Source organism: Microcaecilia unicolor, chromosome 7 (genome assembly GCF_901765095.1).
Source record: "Microcaecilia unicolor chromosome 7, aMicUni1.1, whole genome shotgun sequence".
In the NCBI taxonomy this organism is placed as follows: domain Eukaryota; kingdom Metazoa; phylum Chordata; class Amphibia; order Gymnophiona; family Siphonopidae; genus Microcaecilia; species Microcaecilia unicolor.
The window spans coordinates 298,157,705-298,175,592 of NC_044037.1; the positions used below are offsets into that span (position 1 = coordinate 298,157,705).

Here is a 17,888-nt window from a genome sequence, read left to right on the forward strand (position 1 = left end):
ATCCTCCCATACCTCTGGTGGGGAAGACTTTGTTGAAACTCAAGCAAGACCGAGGCACCATGATTCTGATTGCTCCTTTTTGGCCGCGTCAGATCTGGTTCCCTCTTCTTCTGGAGTTGTCCTCCGAAGAACCGTGGAGATTGGAGTGTTTTCCGACCCTCATCACACAGGACGAAGGGGCGCTTCTGCATCCCAACCTCCAGTCTCTGGCTCTCACGGCCTGGATGTTGAGGGCGTAGACTTTGCCTCTTTGGGTCTGTCAGAGGGTGTCTCCCGCATCTTGCTTGCTTCCAGGAAAGATTCCACTAAGAGAAGTTACTTCTTCCTTTGGAGGAGGTTTGCCGTCTGGTGTGACAGCAAGGCCCTAGATCCTCGCTCTTGTCCTACACAGACCCTGCTTGAATACCTTCTGCACTTGTCTGAGTCTGGTCTCAAGACCAACTCTGTAAGGGTTCACCTTAGTGCAATCAGTGCATACCATTACCGTGTGGAAGGTAAGCCGATCTCAGGACAGCCTTTAGTTGTTCGCTTCATGAGAGGTTTGCTTTTGTCAAAGCCCCCTGTCAAGCCTCCTACAGTGTCATGGGATCTCAATGTCGTTCTCACCCAGCTGATGAAACCTCCTTTTGAGCCACTGAATTCCTGCCATCTGAAGTACTTGACCTGGAAGGTCATTTTCTTGGTGGCAGTTACTTCAGCTCGTAGAGTCAGTGAGCTTCAGGCCCTGGTAGCCCAGGCCCCTTACACCAAATTTCATCATAACAGAGTAGTCCTCCGCACTCACCCTAAGTTCTTGCCAAAGGTTGTGTCGGAGTTCCATCTGAACCAGTCAATTGTCTTGCCAACATTTTTTCCCCGTCCTCATTCCTGCCCTGCTGAACGTCAGCTGCACACATTGGACTGCAAGAGAGCATTGGCCTTCTACCTGGAGCGGACACAGCCCACCAGACAGTCCGCCCAATTGTTTGTTTCTTTTGATCCCAATAGGAGGGGAGTGGCTGTAGGGAAACGCACCATATCCAATTGGCTAGCAGATTGCATTTCCTTCACTTACGCCCAGGCGGGGCTGGCTCTTGAGGGTCATGTCACGGCTCATAATGTTAGAGCCATGGCTGCGTCGGTAGCCCACTTGAAGTCAGCCTCCATTGAAGAAATTTGCAAAGCTGCGACGTGGTCATCTGTCCACACATTCACATCTCATTACTGCCTGCAGCAGGACACCCGACGCGACAGTCGGTTCGGGCAGTCAGTTCTTCAGAACCTGTTTGGGCTTTAGGATCCAACTCCACCCCCCGAGGGCCCTGTTTGTTCTGTTCCAGGCTGCACTCTCAGTTAGTTGGTAAATTTTTTAGGTCAATCTCAGTTCTGTCCTCGCCGTTGCGAGGCCCAATTGACCGTGGTTGTTGTTTTGAGTGAGCCTGGGGGCTAGGGATACCCCATCAGTGAGAACAAGCAGCCTGCTTGTCCTCGGAGAAAGCGAATGCTACATACCTGTAGAAGGTATTCTCCGAGGACAGCAGGCTGATTGTTCTCACAAACCCGCCCGCCTCCCCTTTGGAGTTGAGTCTTCCCTTGAAGTGTATTGTCTTGCTACATACTGGACTGGCCGGCTCGAGCCGGTTTCGGGCGGGAAGACGGCCGCGCATACGCGCGCGAGGACTAGCAAAGGCCTTTGCTAGTAAACTTTTCCGATGGAGGGGGCTGCCGAGGACGTCAACCCATCAGTGAGAACAATCAGCCTGCTGTCCTCGGAGAATACCTTCTACAGGTATGTAGCATTCGCTTTAAATTCTCTTATCCAGTTTCCTTGTCTGATATTTTTCATCTATCTCTCTCACAACCACCACCCTGCTACCCACTCTATCTCACTTTCCTCTGCTCCAGTTGAAATGGCTCTCTCTGTCCTGCCGCCTTTGAAAAGGGTTAAGGGACATGGACTTGATGTATTGACTTTCTGTGCAGGTACTTTTTCTGTCCCTACTGGGCTCACAAGTTTTGTACCTGGAGCAACGGAGGGTTAAGTGACTTGCCCAGAGTCACAAGGAGCTGTAGTGGGAATTGAACCCAGTTCCCCAGGATCTCATGCCACTGCACTAATCACTAGGCTACTCCTCCACTTCACTTTGTCAGCCTCTCATCCCCTTCTCCATTACCCCCTTGACAGTCTCTTATCTCTGTTGGTTTCTCCCCGTTAATTTCGTAGGCTCCTATCCCTCTATTACTGACAACCCTATTTGTCTGTTTCTTCCCTTTCTGTCTCCTAAATGCAGGTGTTTATTTATTTACTAGTAAAAATGGCCTGTTTCTGGCACCGATGAAACGGGCGCTAGCGGGCACGGGACTCCCTTCCCCTCCCCTTACGGTACCTGTTCGGTCGGGGCAGGAAAGAAAGAGCCCCCTCTTTCCTGCCCGTAGCGGTGGTGGTAGCTTGCAACGTGTGGGAGTCCGGCTCTCGGCGTTTCAAAATGGCCGCCGAGAGTTGAAGTCTCGCGAGGCAGCTTGAACTTTTGGCGGCCATTTTCAAACGCCGAGAGCCGGACTCCCACACGATGCAGCAAGGAAGCCATCGCTACGGGAGGAAAGAGGGGGCTCTTTCTTTCCTGGGCCGACGGAACAGGTACCTCTAGACCACTAGGGAGACACGCATAAGGGGAGGGGAGGTGACGGGGGGGGGGGAGGGAGGTTGGTGAGGTTAAGCGTGTGCTACCGTGGGCGGGCCGGTAAGTTGTAAGGGGCTGGGCTATGTGGTGAAAGGGGCCGGGTTCATGTGCACGTCGGCAGCGGCTGGGATTTGTTGGAAGGGGAGGAGTAGGGAAACACGTTCCGCATGTTTCCCTACTGCTCCCCGTGCGTTAATTTGTTTTCGTGTTCCGCCCTCGACGTCATCACGTGTGACGCGAGGGCGGGGCATGAAGATGTTGTGGCTTCACCACCATGAAACCACGAACCGGTGTGTGAGTGACTTCAGTGACATCAGTGTCCTCAGAACATTGAGGCTGCGTTTTATTATAGTAGATTACATTTGTACCCCGCGCTTTCCCACACATGGCAGATTCAATGCGGCGTTCACTAGTGTGTGTGTGTGGTGGAGGGGAGGGTGCTGAAAATACTCTTTTTAATCATTTCAGGGTTTTTTATTCATTTTATCTTGTTTCAAACAAAGAAAAGAAAAAAAATTAAAATTTATTTATTTTATTATTATTATTTATAGCATTTACAGCCCTCTCTTTTCCGCTCGATAGCAGCTTCAGTGCGGCTTACAAGGTATGATACAAAGTATCACAGAGATAACACAAAGTATGGTACAAAGTATCACAGAGATAACCCAGTTGTATAGAATAGGACAATAGGAACAGACGTGGGGGAGAGGATTAGGGTATGAGTAGTGTTAGTGGTGTGTATTAGGTTCGAGAATTAAGTTGGGTTTTTCTGGCTCCCTACATTCCCTGGCTGACTGACACATTCAAAACGTAAGCCTCTGCACGGGCAGGACCAGTCCCCATTCCTTCTTGCCCCACTGATGGGGTAATTCAGAATTATGCCAGCTAACCCAATGGCTCTGAGAGATTGGGCGGGGGAGGGAGGAGTTTTTTAGTTTTTAAATCTTGTGCATATAAATTGATTTGGAAACAAAATGTCTTTTTTTTTTCTAAATTAAGAATGAAATGCCCTTGGTATTTTCTGTTTTATTTTAAACATAAGCACATCCCTAATGCTCACCACATCCTTATGTATTTGAATTTGAGTTGAACATTTGGGAATTTTTCTAAACTTGAAAAATATGGACCTACAAGAATTTTGTTATGAAGTAGGAGTGATGTTTACTCAACTTCATATTATTACATTGATATAAAATTAATCTCATTGGGGATAGCACCGATGAAAATAATAGCTCTTCATGTGAAAGTTGTTTTTCCCAGAAATGTGAGAATCGACTCGTGCCAAGTGAGCATTTGTTCAGTGCTTGGCTCTGTTCCAGTTCCTGTGGAGCTCATCTGGGATCCATGTATTCCTGAAGTGCCTTCTCTGCACACCAGCAGGGAGCTAAAGGGTGGCTATGATTACAGCAGATGAAAAGAAGCGATTCTGCAGAGAAAAAAAAAAACTGTAATAGAACTTCTGATAAGTGCAGAATGTCACATTTTATTTTCTGCATGTGTGGGCAGCACTTCATCTTAAAATAAAGGTAGCTGCAAACTTCTTTAAAATAGTATATACAGTGCTGTCCATGAAAGTCAGTGAGGTGTGCATGGAACATTTCCCTCTTGTCTGTCTCTTCCAGTGTTTATCTCAGCCATTCCATAAAGGGGAAAATCTCACTCAGCTTGCAGGTCAGTGGGAAATTCCCATCACCCCACCTCAGGAGATCTTAGTTTTAAAACGTTGGTAGACCTGTACTAAGAGCACAGACTCCAGGTTCTCTTTGACTACTGTTCTTCACTGCTAAAAGATCACATCAACTTTTCTATGCCCTTGGCCCCATCGTCATCAGAAGTACAAATTTCCATTTGGTCTCATTTTTCCTTTGTTTCATTTTCCAAGTATTTATTTATTTATTAGGATTTGTTTATCACCTTTTTGAAGGATCTCACCCAAGGCAGTGTACAGCAAGAATAAGTTAAACATAATAGACAATTACAGCAGTAAAAATATTCAAGTAACAGTATATAATATGGCATCGTATGCTACGTAAATTGTCAATATAATACACTTAAAACATCCTAATAGCATAAGGTGTAGGCAAAGGTGGAACACGTAGAAATGATAGAGTAACAGGAGTTAGAAAATAAGGGGACTAATTTAAGGCAAGTTACATGTGAAGTCAGCAGGGTGCATGAATATAATCTCAGCTAGAGTAGGAGTTGGGTATGCAAGTTATTTCATGTCTTTCATTTCATTAAAATTAATGGGAAAAGTAATTCTTCCTATTTTTTTGACTCTAACTGTAGTGTCTTCCAACTAAGTTTTGTGCAGCAGAGGCAAGAAATAGTTCAAGCCACCAAGTGGGGGAAAGTGGCACGAAGAGTACCATTAATATCCTTTGACATGATGAGAGGGACAAAGTGACCAAATAGTGGCAAGAGTACTCAAGACACCATGAGAGGGGCAATGTAGCAACAGCAGGGGCCCAGGTACTATGACAAGAGCCAGGACTAAAAGTGGCATCAATATCCCTGGCATTGTGAGAGGACCAAAGCAGCCTTAGCATGGCACGAAGACTACAGAGTACCATGAGAGGGGCAAATAACACAAATAGGAGTGGCCTAGTGGTTAGGGTGGTGGACTTTGGTCCTGGGGAACTGAGGAACTGAGTTCAGTTCCCACTTCAGGCATAGGCAGCTCCTTCTGACTCTGGGCAAGTCACTTAACCCTCCATTGCCCCATGTAAGCCGCATTGAGCCTGCCATGAGTGGGAAAGCGCGGGGTACAAATGTAACAAAAAAATAAAATAGTGACATGAACAGCTAAAGGCATTAAAAGAGGAGTGAACAATGGTAGGAACAGCCCAAGGCACTGGGAGAGAGGCAGGGTAGTCGCTGGACACAGGGGAGGGTTGGCGTCAGGAGGGGAGAGAGAAACCTCCAGTCCCAGATCAGAAGACTCCCACATCTTCCAATACAGCGGGGCCTCTTGACTTAATCTCAGGGGTACTAACAGCGTACTGCTCCATATGCTGCTGTACCAGCGAGGAGGTCCGGTCTGAAGAGGAAACTTCCCAGACCTGTCCTTTCCTCTTCGTATGGGACATCAGAAAACTACAGCAGGGAATGAGATAAGAGCTACGGAACCGCTGCTCAATCAGAGCATGAACTCAAGATGCCAGAAACCTTGTGCCTACATTTTTCTACATGTTTTTGTTTTAGTTTCACTTTGAGAAAAGCTAGGATCAACAAGTTAGAAATCTTCCTGCAAGAGTTTGGTCCTGTTCTTTCCCCATCCCCCACTAGCTCCAAACTTCCAAATTCCAGAATACACATGCAGCCTTTGTATTTCCCCACAGAGTTTAAGGCCCATTGACTTCAATATGGCAAACAAAATCAATATTTTGTTGACATCTTTATTTCATTTGATTTGAAACAAATGAATATTTCTAATAATCAGTATGGTGGTAGATAATCCACTCTTTCTAGGAGTAAAGCACAGAGCACATCTAGAATTGTATTTCCTTGTTTTGATATTGAGAAACAGATTAGTGTTTTGCAGCATGCCATATCTGTGATTGCAGACAGCAGGGCCTTTATTTTGTCTGTCCTCACATGCAGACACTTGTATGCTCCCAGGCTGCAGTACATAAATGAATGTACACAAACAACAAGAAGCCATCGGTGTGGTCTTTAAAGGAGACAAAAAAGATTGTGCACAATGGATAATTGCCTTAGTGATGGTGTTTTAGTTCCATAAATCCTAAACGCTGCTGTTGGTGATGGCTTATTTTTTCACTGTAGAGCCTGCAGACTTTTACTTCAAGGTCCTTATGGGAGTCTGGAGTAATTTCTTAAATCTCTAGAATTGTTTACTTGGAAAATGAATGTCTCAAATAACAGGAGAACAGAGAACACTGGCCTCGCAGCATTTTTTGGTTTTACTACGAAGGTAAAGGTTTTAGGTTCTGGGGATTACTTAGATGGCTTGGCAACATTTTCACATAACAGTTGAAAACATTTTATACCCACATCCTGCAGATAGATCTGGCACTTTATAACCAACGAAGTTGGAGCTCAGAAATTAATTGCATAAATAGCTGTGATGGACTATTCCTGCTCTCACAGATATTGGGTAAAAATTGCTTTGGAGGGGACTTCCAGTTCTACCGTGCACCAAGATGACTGCCTGAAGTAAGTCTCCCACAACCAGCTCTATCTTTATACCCTCCTGCTTACTACCTGGGCAGCATTTTAGCTGATACCTGGATTGCACTCTCAGGGATGTCTAGAACCAAACAAAATAAGATTGAAGTGGCATTTTCAGCTGTCGTTAGTGTAAACATTCCAAACAGGATTTAATGATGCCAATGAAAATGGCATCACTTCACAAACTACAGGAGCTTGTTGATCCAGTTATGGTGGAGATAGGCCAGCTCAAAATAATGTTGCAAGACAATGCTACAAATATGACTGACCTTTGGTCTGAAGTAGCGAGCATCAGGGCTCAACTGCAGATATGCAGGAATGACTTGGCCCACATAGAGGGGAGAGTGTTTCAAGTTGAAGGAGGCCTCCAGAAAGTACAGAATGACTGACTGCAAATTGATTGCCCAGATTCAATGGGAATTAGAAGATGCCAATAATCGCAGCAGAAAAAATAACGTGTGTCTTCTGGGCCTGCCTGCAGGTTCAGAGGGCATGAAGCCCATTGAATTTATTGAATCCATGCTACTGAAATTGCTAGATATGCATCTTACCCAAGCGTACAGAGTCAAAAGAGCGCACAGGATTAACGTGAACGTGACAGGCTGCTCGTGGCCTGCGGCCATTTATTTTTAAAGTGCTCTGATACACATAGGCCTTGGAAATCTTAACTAAAGCACAGAACCAAGATACTCGTTCTCCTGGACTTATTTATTTATTTAGATTTTGCTCACACCTTTTCCAGTAGTAGCTCAAGGTGAGTTGCATTCAGGTACACTGGATATTTCTCAGTCCCAGGAGGGCTCACAGTCTAAGTTTGTACCTGAGGCAATGGAGGGTTAAGTGACTTGTCCAAGATCACAAGGAGCAGCAGTGGGATTTGAACCAGCCAGCTCTGGATTGCAAGACCAGTGTTCCAACCACTAGGCCACTCAGGTGGAGCAGGTGGGGGAGGAGAGGTTGGTGGTTGGGAGGCGAGAATAGTGGAGGACAGACTTATACGGTCTGTGCCAGAGCCGGTGATGGGAGGCGGGACTGGTGGTTGGGAGGCGGGAAATACTGCTGGGCAGACTTGTACGGTCTGTGCCCTGAAAAAGGCAGGTACAAATCAAGGTATGGTATATACATATGAGTTTATCTTGTTGGGCAGACTGGATGGACCATGCAGGTCTTTTTCTGCCGTCATCTACTATGTTACTATGTTACTCCTCCACTAGCAACATTCCATCTAGAGTCTCAAATAGTAGCAACATTCCAGAATCTCAAAAAGTGGCAACATTCCATGTAGAATCTTCAATAGTAGCAACAGAATCTCAAATAGTACCAGCATTCCATGTAGAATCTCAAATATTTATTTAGATTTTGCTCACACCTTTTTCAGAAGTAGCGCAAGGTGAGTTACATTCAGGTACTCTGGATATTTCTCTGGCCCAGGAGGGCTCACAATCTAAGTTTGTACCTGAGGCAATGGAGGGTTAAGTGACTTACCAAGATCACAAGGAGCAGCAGTGGGATTTGAATCAGCCACCTCTGGATTGCAAGACCGGTGCTCTAACCACTAGGCCACTCCACTCCACTTATGATCTGTGATAGCACAAAATTGCAAACAGCTACTTGCACTTAGGTCTCAGCTAAAGAATATGGGTGCTCAGTATGGCATGTTCTATTCTGCAAGGCTTTTAAGGCTACGTTCCAAAATCGCACCCAAAATTTTGAAGATCTAGCAGATCTGCACAAGTTCATTGCTGAATAGGAAGGACAAACTTGCAGTACTTGATGCTGGGCCGTGCCAGGTTTCTTCGTCCTCTTTTTGTATAGACAGACTTGACTTGGTCTGATTTCAGCTTGCATAGCAAGGGTGTGTGCATGTGGTCTGTGGATGCGTCAGGGTGGGTGGTTGTTGAGTGCGGACAGCATGTTTGGGGCCCCCTGGTCGGTGACGCTGGGGAACAAATTTTGTCACTTTAATAATGGCCTTCTGGATGATCCTGCTGTGGTTGAGTGGTTGCATCAGCTGATAGTTGAGTATGTGTCGTTTAATGTGGAAGGGGAGTCTTCTCCTGAAATGGTATAGGAGGGGGCTCAAGGCTACTTTGAGGGGCCATATCATTTCTCTGGCTGCTTACTGCAAAAAGCGAGCACAGGCAGAGATGGAGTGGCTCCTCAGACTGCTTCAGCGGCTTGAGGCATAGCATAAGCACCATCCATGGGAAGGGCAGTTTGAAATGAGTTGCTTGCAAGATTATGAGATTGAGAATCTGCTGTTCAACTTGCGGGTATTGAAGCAACAGTATTTTGAGTATGGTAATAAGGCAAGCCAACTTGTTGCCCACCGTGTAAAACTTTGGATGTTTTGGCAGTCTCAGCCTGTCGTTTGCTGTGGTTGCACCACTGGAGGGCAGCTGCAGCTGCAAATGGCAGCTGGTTCACCTCCTCTTTCGGTCCAAGCTGTGTTTGGTGAGGCCTTAGCGAAGTTGGTGGGGGGTCTGGGTGACTGAGGTCTAGACTCCATGTTCTTTCCAGTGAAGTTTGGCTCGCCCTTCTTGAAGCTACCAGGTGCTTTCATCTGGGGTAGCCTTGTGTTACTCAGAGACCTGGGTATCAGCCCAGGCTGTGGCCTGGTGGATTTCTCTGGATTTGTCCTAAGGGGTGACTGTGCGCACCTTTATTCCTAGGGTGTTTCCTGCTTTTATTCCTTTGTTTCTTTTCACTTGCTTCTCATTCGCTGGATTACTATACAATACAATTCAATTTTGTATACCGCATATACTGCGAGGTTCAGTGCGGTTCACATTACAATCTAACTGAACATAAATCGAGAATTACAAAGTAGTAAAGCATTATATCAAGATTGCAGTTAACCCAAATATTTAATAAAAAGTTGAGTCTTTAAATATTTCCTGAATTTTAAGTAAGAGCTGATTTTTCTTAATGAAATTGGAAGAGAATTCCAAGTGTGTACCATTAATTCTCCGAGGACAAGCAGGCTGCTTGTTCTCACTGATGGGTGACGTCCACGGCAGCCCCTCCAATCGGAAACTTCACTAGCAAAGTCCTTTGCTAGTCCTCGCGCGCCCGCGCGCACCGCGCATGCGCGGCCGTCTTCCCGCCCGAAACCGGCTCGAGCCGGCCAGTCTTCTTTTGTCCGCACTCGGTACGGTCGTTTTTTCGCCGTGTCGAGCCCCGGAAAGTCGACCTCGCGCGTCCAAAGTTTTTTTTTGAGCGTGTTTTTTCTTCGGAAAAGCTTTGTTCTAGTGCGGGAAGTGCTCCGGAAACCCTCCCCGGGTTTCGTGTCAATCCTCCCCGTACTTCCAGCTTTTTGCCCCGCTAAGTTTTCTTTCGTCGTCGGGGTAGGCCTCTTTCGGCCTCGGTCGAGATTTTTCTCCCTCTAAATTTTGGTGCTTCAATTTTCGCCATTTCGGCTTTTGATTTCGCCGGCGTGATTTTTCCGCCCATGACAGCGAAGCCTTCCAGCGGCTTCAAGAAGTGCACCCAGTGCGCCCGGGTTATCTCGCTCACTGATCGACACTCGTCGTGTCTTCAGTGTCTGGGGGCTGAGCACCGCCCTCAGAACTGCAGTCTGTGTTCCCTGCTTCAAAGGCGGACTCAGGTAGCGAGACTAGCCCAGTGGAACGTGTTGTTCTCGGGCTCTTCGTCGGCATCGGCACCGGGATCTTCGAGTGCATCGACGTCGTCAGCGTCCAGACCATCTTCCTCGGCCGCCCTTGCATCGAGTGCATCGAGGCATCGGGCCTCTGCATCGGCGCCGAGACATCGGATAGCTGCATCGACGTCGGTGGTACCGGGACCTCGTCTCCTGATGTCGTCGGACGGTGGTGCATCGAGTGGAGTGCAGGTGAGGGCTGTCCATTCCCCTGCTGGTGGCGGTGAGCCCTCGGGTGGGTCTCCTCCTACCCTGAGGGCTCCTGCGGTACAGCCCCCCCGAGATCGACCCCCTTCGGTCTCGGCCCCGAGGAAGCGACGGATGGATTCTACGTCCTCCTCGTCGGTGCCGGGGAGCTCCGGTGACATGCTTCGGAAGAAATCGAAGAAGCATCGACACCGGTCTCCTCCCCGTGTCGGCACCGAGAGCTCTGGGTCGCCGAGGGATTCGGCACCCAGCAGGCATCGGCACCGAGAGGACCACTCACCCTCTGTTCAAGAGGTGTCGATGCGCTCCACTCTGGACAGCCCGGAACAGCCTCCTCGCCCGGAACAGGTTCTGACGTCGACGCCTGCATCGACCTCTCAGCCTTTTTCTGCAGCTACTCTGAACGAGAGCCTCCGGGCCGTTCTCCCAGAGATTCTGGGAGAGCTGTTGCGCCCTACCCCTCCGGTACCGGCGGTGCTTGCGCCTCCGGTACCGTCGAGCGTGGCGCCGGCTGGCCCATCGCCCAGGTTGAGGTCCCCGACGTCGGTACCGCGTGCGGTGCCGACCGCGGCCACCTCCCAGGAGGGCTCCCCGACTACGTCGGCGGAGGGAGCTTCGCCGATGCGGGCGAGGGAGTCTACCTCTCGACGCCCCCATCGTGGACGTGGTTCCACTGAGTCGAGCAGGGCGAGGTTGCAGACACAGGTTCGTGAACTTGTGTCTGACACCGAGGGTGAGGCCTCGTGGGAGGAAGAGGAAGACCCCAGATATTTCTCTGACGAGGAGTCTGAGGGTCTGCCGTCTGATCCCACTCCCTCTCCTGAAAGGCAGCTTTCTCCTCCTGAGAGCCTGTCTTTCGCTTCCTTTGTCCGGGAGATGTCTACGGCCATCCCCTTCCCGGTGGTTGTGGAGGACGAGCCCAGGGCTGAAATGTTTGAGCTCCTGGACTATCCTTCTCCACCTAAGGAAGCGTCCACTGTTCCCTTGCACCATGTCCTAAAAAAGACATTGCTTGCGAACTGGACAAAACCCTTAACTAATCCCCACATTCCCAAGAAGATCGAGTCCCAGTACCGGATCCATGGGGACCCAGAGCTGATGCGCACTCAGTTGCCTCATGACTCTGGAGTTGTGGATTTGGCCCTAAAGAAGGCTAAGAGTTCTAGGGAACATGCTTCGGCGCCCCCGGGCAAGGACGCTAGAACCTTAGACTCCTTTGGGAGGAAGGCCTACCATTCCTCTATGCTCGTGTCCAAGATCCAGTCTTACCAGCTCTACACGAGCATACACATGCGGAACAATGTGCGGCAGTTGGCGGGCTTGGTTGATGCTCTTCCCCCCGAGCAAGCCAAGCCTTTTCAGGAGGTGGTCAGGCAGCTGAAGGCGTGCAGAAAATTCCTGGCCAGAGGAGTTTATGACACTTTTGATGTTGCGTCCAGGGCCGCTGCTCAGGGTGTGGTGATGCGCAGGCTCTCATGGCTGCGTGCCGCCGACCTGGAGAATAGACTCCAGCAGCGGATTGCGGACTCGCCTTGCCGTGCGGACAACATTTTTGGCGAAAAAGTTGAACAGGTGGTAGAGTCTCTCCACCAGCGGGACACCGCATTCGACAAATTCGCCCGCCGGCAGCCTTCAGCCTCTACCTCTACAGGTAGACGATTTTTCGGGGGAAGGAAGACTGTTCCCTACTCTTCTGGCAAGCGTAGGTACAATCCTCCTTCCCGACAGCCTGCGGCCCAGGCTAAGCCCCAGCGCGCTCGCTCTCGTCAGCAGCGTGCGACTCAGCAAGGCCCCGCGGCTCCCCAGCAAAAGCAAGGGGCGAGCTTTTGACTGGCTCCAGCAGAGCATAGCCGACATCCAAGTGTCCGTGCCGGGCGACCTGCCAGTCGGAGGGAGGTTGAAAGCTTTTCACCAAAGGTGGCCTCTCATAACCTCCGATCAGTGGGTTCTGCAAATAGTCCGGCAGGGATACACCCTCAATTTGACATCAAAACCTCCAAATTGTCCACCGGGAGCTCAGTCTTACAGCTTCCAACACAAGAAGGTACTTGCAGAGGAACTCTCCGCCCTTCTCAGCGCCAATGCGGTTGAGCCCGTGCCATCCGGGCAAGAAGGGCTGGGATTCTATTCCAGGTACTTCCTTGTGGAAAAGAAAACAGGGGGGATGCGTCCCATCCTAGACCTAAGGGCCCTGAACAAATATCTCGAAAAAGAAAAGTTCAGGATGCTTTCCCTGGGCACCCTTCTCCCCATGATTCAGCAAAACGATTGGCTATGCTCTCTGGACTTGAAGGATGCCTACACACACATCCCGATACTGCCAGCTCACAGACAGTATCTGCGATTTCAGTTGGGCACACGCCACTTCCAGTACTGTGTGCTACCCTTTGGGCTCGCCTCTGCGCCCAGGGTGTTCACAAAGTGCCTAGCTGTGGTAGCAGCGGCACTCCGCAGGCTGGGGGTGCACGTGTTCCCATATCTCGACGATTGGCTGGTAAAGAACACATCAGAGGCAGGAGCCCTGCAGTCCATGCAGATGACTATTCGCCTACTGGAGCTACTGGGGTTTGTGATAAATTATCCAAAGTCCCACCTTCTCCCAGCGCAGAGACTCGAATTCATAGGAGCTCTGCTGGATTCTCGGACGGCTCGCGCCTATCTCCCAGAGACGAGAGCCAACAACTTGTTGTCCCTCGTCTCGCGGGTGCGAGCGTCCCAGCAGATCACTGCCGGCAGATGTTGAGATTGCTGGGCCACATGGCCTCCACAGTTCATGTGACTCCCATGGCCCGCCTTCACATGAGATCTGCTCAATGGACCCTGGCCTCTCAGTGGTATCAGGCCGCCGGAGGTCTAGAGGACGTGATCCACCTGTCCACGAGTTTTCTCAACTCCCTGTATTGGTGGACGATTTGCTCCAATTTGACTCTGGGACGTCCCTTCCAAATTCCTCAGCCACAAAAAGTGCTGACCACGGATGCGTCCCTCCTGGGATGGGGAGCTCATGTCGATGGGCTCCACACCCAAGGAAGCTGGTCCCTCCAGGAACGCGATCTGCAGATCAATCTTCTGGAGTTACGAGCGATCTGGAACGCTCTGAAGGCTTTCAGAGATCGGCTGTCCCACCAAATTATCCAAATTCAGACAGACAACCAGGTTGCCATGTACTATGTCAACAAGCAGGGGGGCACCGGATCTCGCCCCCTGTGTCAGGAAGCCGTCAGCATGTGGCTCTGGGCTCGCCGTCAAGGCATGGTGCTCCAAGCCACATATCTGGCAGGCGTAAACAACAGTCTGGCCGACAGGTTGAGCAGGATTATGCAACCTCACGAGTGGTCGCTCAACTCCCGAGTGGTGCGCCAGATCTTCCAAGCGTGGGGCACCCCCTTGGTAGATCTCTTCGCATCTCGAGTGAACCACAAAGTCCCTCAGTTCTGTTCCAGGCTTCAGGCCCACGGCAGACTGGCATCGGATGCCTTCCTCCTGGATTGGGGGGAGGGTCTGCTGTATGCTTATCCTCCCATACCTCTGGTGGGGAAGACTTTGTTGAAACTCAAGCAAGACCGAGGCACCATGATTCTGATTGCTCCCTTTTGGCTGCGTCAGATCTGGTTCCCTCTTCTTCTGGAGTTGTCCTCCGAAGAACCGTGGAGATTGGAGTGTTTTCCGACCCTCATCACACAGGACGAAGGGGCGCTTCTGCATCCCAACCTCCAGTCGCTGGCTCTTACGGCCTGGATGTTGAGGGCGTAGACTTTGCCTCTTTGGGTCTGTCAGAGGGTGTCTCCCGCATCTTGCTTGCTTCCAGGAAAGATTCCACTAAGAGGAGTTACTTCTTCCATTGGAGGAGGTTTGCCGTCTGGTGTGACAGCAAGGCCTTAGATCCTCGCTCTTGTCCTACACAGACCCTGCTTGATTACCTTCTGCACTTGTCTGAGTCTGGTCTCAAGACCAACTCCGTAAGGGTTCACCTTAGTGCGATTAGTGCATACCATTACCGTGTGGAAGGTAAGCCGATCTCAGGACAGCCTTTAGTTGTTCGCTTCATGAGAGGTTTGCTTTTGTCAAAGCCCCCTGTCAAGCCTCCTACAGTGTCATGGGATCTCAATGTCGTTCTCACCCAGCTGATGAAACCTCCTTTCGAGCCACTGAATTCCTGCCATCCGAAGTACTTGACCTGGAAGGTCATTTTCTTGGTGGCAGTTACTTCGGCTCGTAGAGTCAGTGAGCTTCAGGCCCTGGTAGCCCAGGCCCCTTACACCAAATTTCATCACAACAGGGTAGTCCTCCGCACTCACCCTAAGTTTCTGCCAAAGGTCGTGTCGGAGTTCCATCTGAACCAGTCAATTGTCTTGCCAACATTCTTTCCCCGTCCTCATTCCTGCCCTGCTGAGCGTCAGCTGCACACATTGGACTGCAAGAGAGCATTGGCCTTCTATCTGGAGCGGACACAGCCCCACAGACAGTCCGCCCAATTGTTTGTTTCTTTTGATCCCAATAGGAGGGGAGTGGCTGTAGGGAAACGCACCATATCCAATTGGCTAGCAGATTGCATTTCCTTCACTTACGCCCAGGCAGGGCTGGCTCTTGAGGGTCATGTCACGGCTCATAATGTTAGAGCCATGGCTGCGTCGGTAGCCCACTTGAAGTCAGCCTCCATTGAAGAAATTTGCAAAGCTGCGACGTGGTCATCTGTCCACACATTCACATCTCATTACTGCCTGCAGCAGGATACCCGACGTGACAGTCGGTTCGGGCAGTCAGTTCTTCAGAACCTGTTTGGGCTTTAGGATCCAACTCCACCCCCCGAGGGCCCTGTTTGTTCTGTTCCAGGCTACACTCTCAGTTAGTTGGTAAATTTTTTAGGTCAATCTCAGTTATGTCCTCGCCGTTGCGAGACCCAATTGACCAATGTTGTTGTTTTGAGTGAGCCTGGGGGCTAGGGATACCCCATCAGTGAGAACAAGCAGCCTGCTTGTCCTCGGAGAAAGCGAATGCTACATACCTGTAGAAGGTATTCTCCGAGGACAGCAGGCTGATTGTTCTCACCAACCCGCCCGCCTCCCCTTTGGAGTTGTGTCTTCCCTTGAAGTGTATTGTCTTGCTACATACTGGACTGGCCGGCTCGAGCCGGTTTCGGGCGGGAAGACGGCCGCGCATGCGCGGTGCGCGCGGGCGCGCGAGGACTAGCAAAGGACTTTGCTAGTGAAGTTTCCGATTGGAGGGGCTGCCGTGGACGTCACCCATCAGTGAGAACAATCAGCCTGCTGTCCTCGGAGAATACCTTCTACAGGTATGTAGCATTCGCTATATCTCTCCTGCATTCTTTGGCAGTTCCAATGAGTTCCATTGGTCATTTCATTTGTTAGGCCACAGGAAAAGATTAATTTGTGACTCAAGTAGGATCTCCCATTAAGATATGCAAAAAGATTACCATGTTTGTTTTCCTCTTTGCCTGAATTTAGCGTACGCGTGTCAGTTTTGAACTACCGCCCGGCTTCCGCTTGGCTCAGAAGGTAATTTAATTTTTTACGCATATCTGCTACGCGTGCCGGAAACGTTTTCAGTGTGCAGCGCTAACAGAGCAGTAATTGGCATAGTACGTGTGTTGATGATTACGCGCGAGACCTTACTGCTAAGTCAGTGGGTGGCGGTAAGGTCTCAGGCCCAAAATGGACACATGCCAATTTTCATCTTGCTGCATGTCGATTTTCAGCCCCCAAAAAGGCCTTTTTTGCAGGTATGCTGAAAAATGGACCTGCGCGCATCCAATACACGCGCCTACTCCAGCGCAGGGCATTTTTCGGCGCACCTTAGTAAAAGGACCCCTTAGACTTACAAAGTTACATAGGGGCTCATTTTCAAAGCACTTAGACTTACAAAGTTCCATAGGCTACTGTGTAACTTTGTAAGTCTAAGTGCTTTGAAAATGAGCCCCAAAGCATCTCAGTGATAAGGTGCTATGAAAGCATAGGCGGTCGGTGGCCCAGCTGTTTGGGGAGGCTAAAGGGGGCGGGGTTAGGGGTGGAGCCAGGGGTGGAGCTTAAATCCATAATTGTCTGATAACACACAGAAAAAATAAATAAAAATAAAAGTCACAATTAATACCTCTTATTAAATTTAGATATTAGATATGTATCATATGTCAAAGAATAAAGTGGTTGCTCAAAGCATATACTAACCACAATCGCTCAACTCCAAAACACTATGCACAACTTTGTGCAAAAACACACTCAGAACCTTACTGTACCATAAATATTACACTGGGCAGAACCTAATACACCAATATACCACACATACGGAAAATGCAGACCGTCAACAATATGAAACAAGGGGTCATAATATCACAATTCTCATGTAGAGCCACAAAACATCCTAATTCATATTTAATGTGGGATAAAATGCCATAAATAAGTAAATAAATAAATATAATCATTTAATGTTGAGCACCTGATTCTCAAAGTGGACATATTCCAGACACTAAAATGAAAATAAAATGATCTTTTCTACCTTTGTTGTCTGGTGACTTTGTTTTTCTGATCATGCTGGCCCAGTGTCCAATTCTGCTGCTATCTGTCCTCTTAACTCCGTTTCCAGGGCTTCCTTTCCATTTATTTGTTTACTTTCCGTCTTTCTTCTTCAATTCTTGTCCTACATCCGTAAGTAAAAGCTGGGTCCTCCGCAGACTTGACTGTCCAGTGGATCCAACTTCTGCCTATTTTCTTCATCCATGTGCAGTTTTTCTACTCTCTTCCTTTTCCCTCATCTCATCTCCTTTCTCACTCATCCCTCCCCCTCCATCCATGTCCAGCATTTCTTCTTCTCTCTTCCTTCCCTCTCCTCCATCCATGTAATGCAACCCTCCTCTCCATCCGCCCACCCATGTCCAGCAACCCTTCTCTCCCCTGCCCTCCCCTCCCCTCTATCCACCCATCCACCCACCCACTTACGCAGCAACCCTCCCCTCCCCTCCATCCACCCATGTCCAGCAACCCTCCTCTCCCCTTGCCCTCCCCTCCATCCACCCACCCATGTCCAGCAACCCTCCTCTCCCCTGCCCTCCCCTCCCCTCCCTTCACCCACCCATGTCCAGCAACCCTCCTCTCCCCCTGCCCTCCCCGCCATCCACCCATGTCCAGCAACCCTGCTCTCCCCTCCATCCTCCCATG

General features: G+C 49.5%; 1 protein-coding gene across 1 annotated transcript in view; it reads left to right on the forward strand.

The window, feature by feature from the left end:
- XRCC5 (X-ray repair cross complementing 5) overlaps nt 1-17,888 on the forward strand; it is a 177,494-nt gene that overhangs the window by 72,087 nt on the left and 87,519 nt on the right. The window lies entirely within an intron of this gene.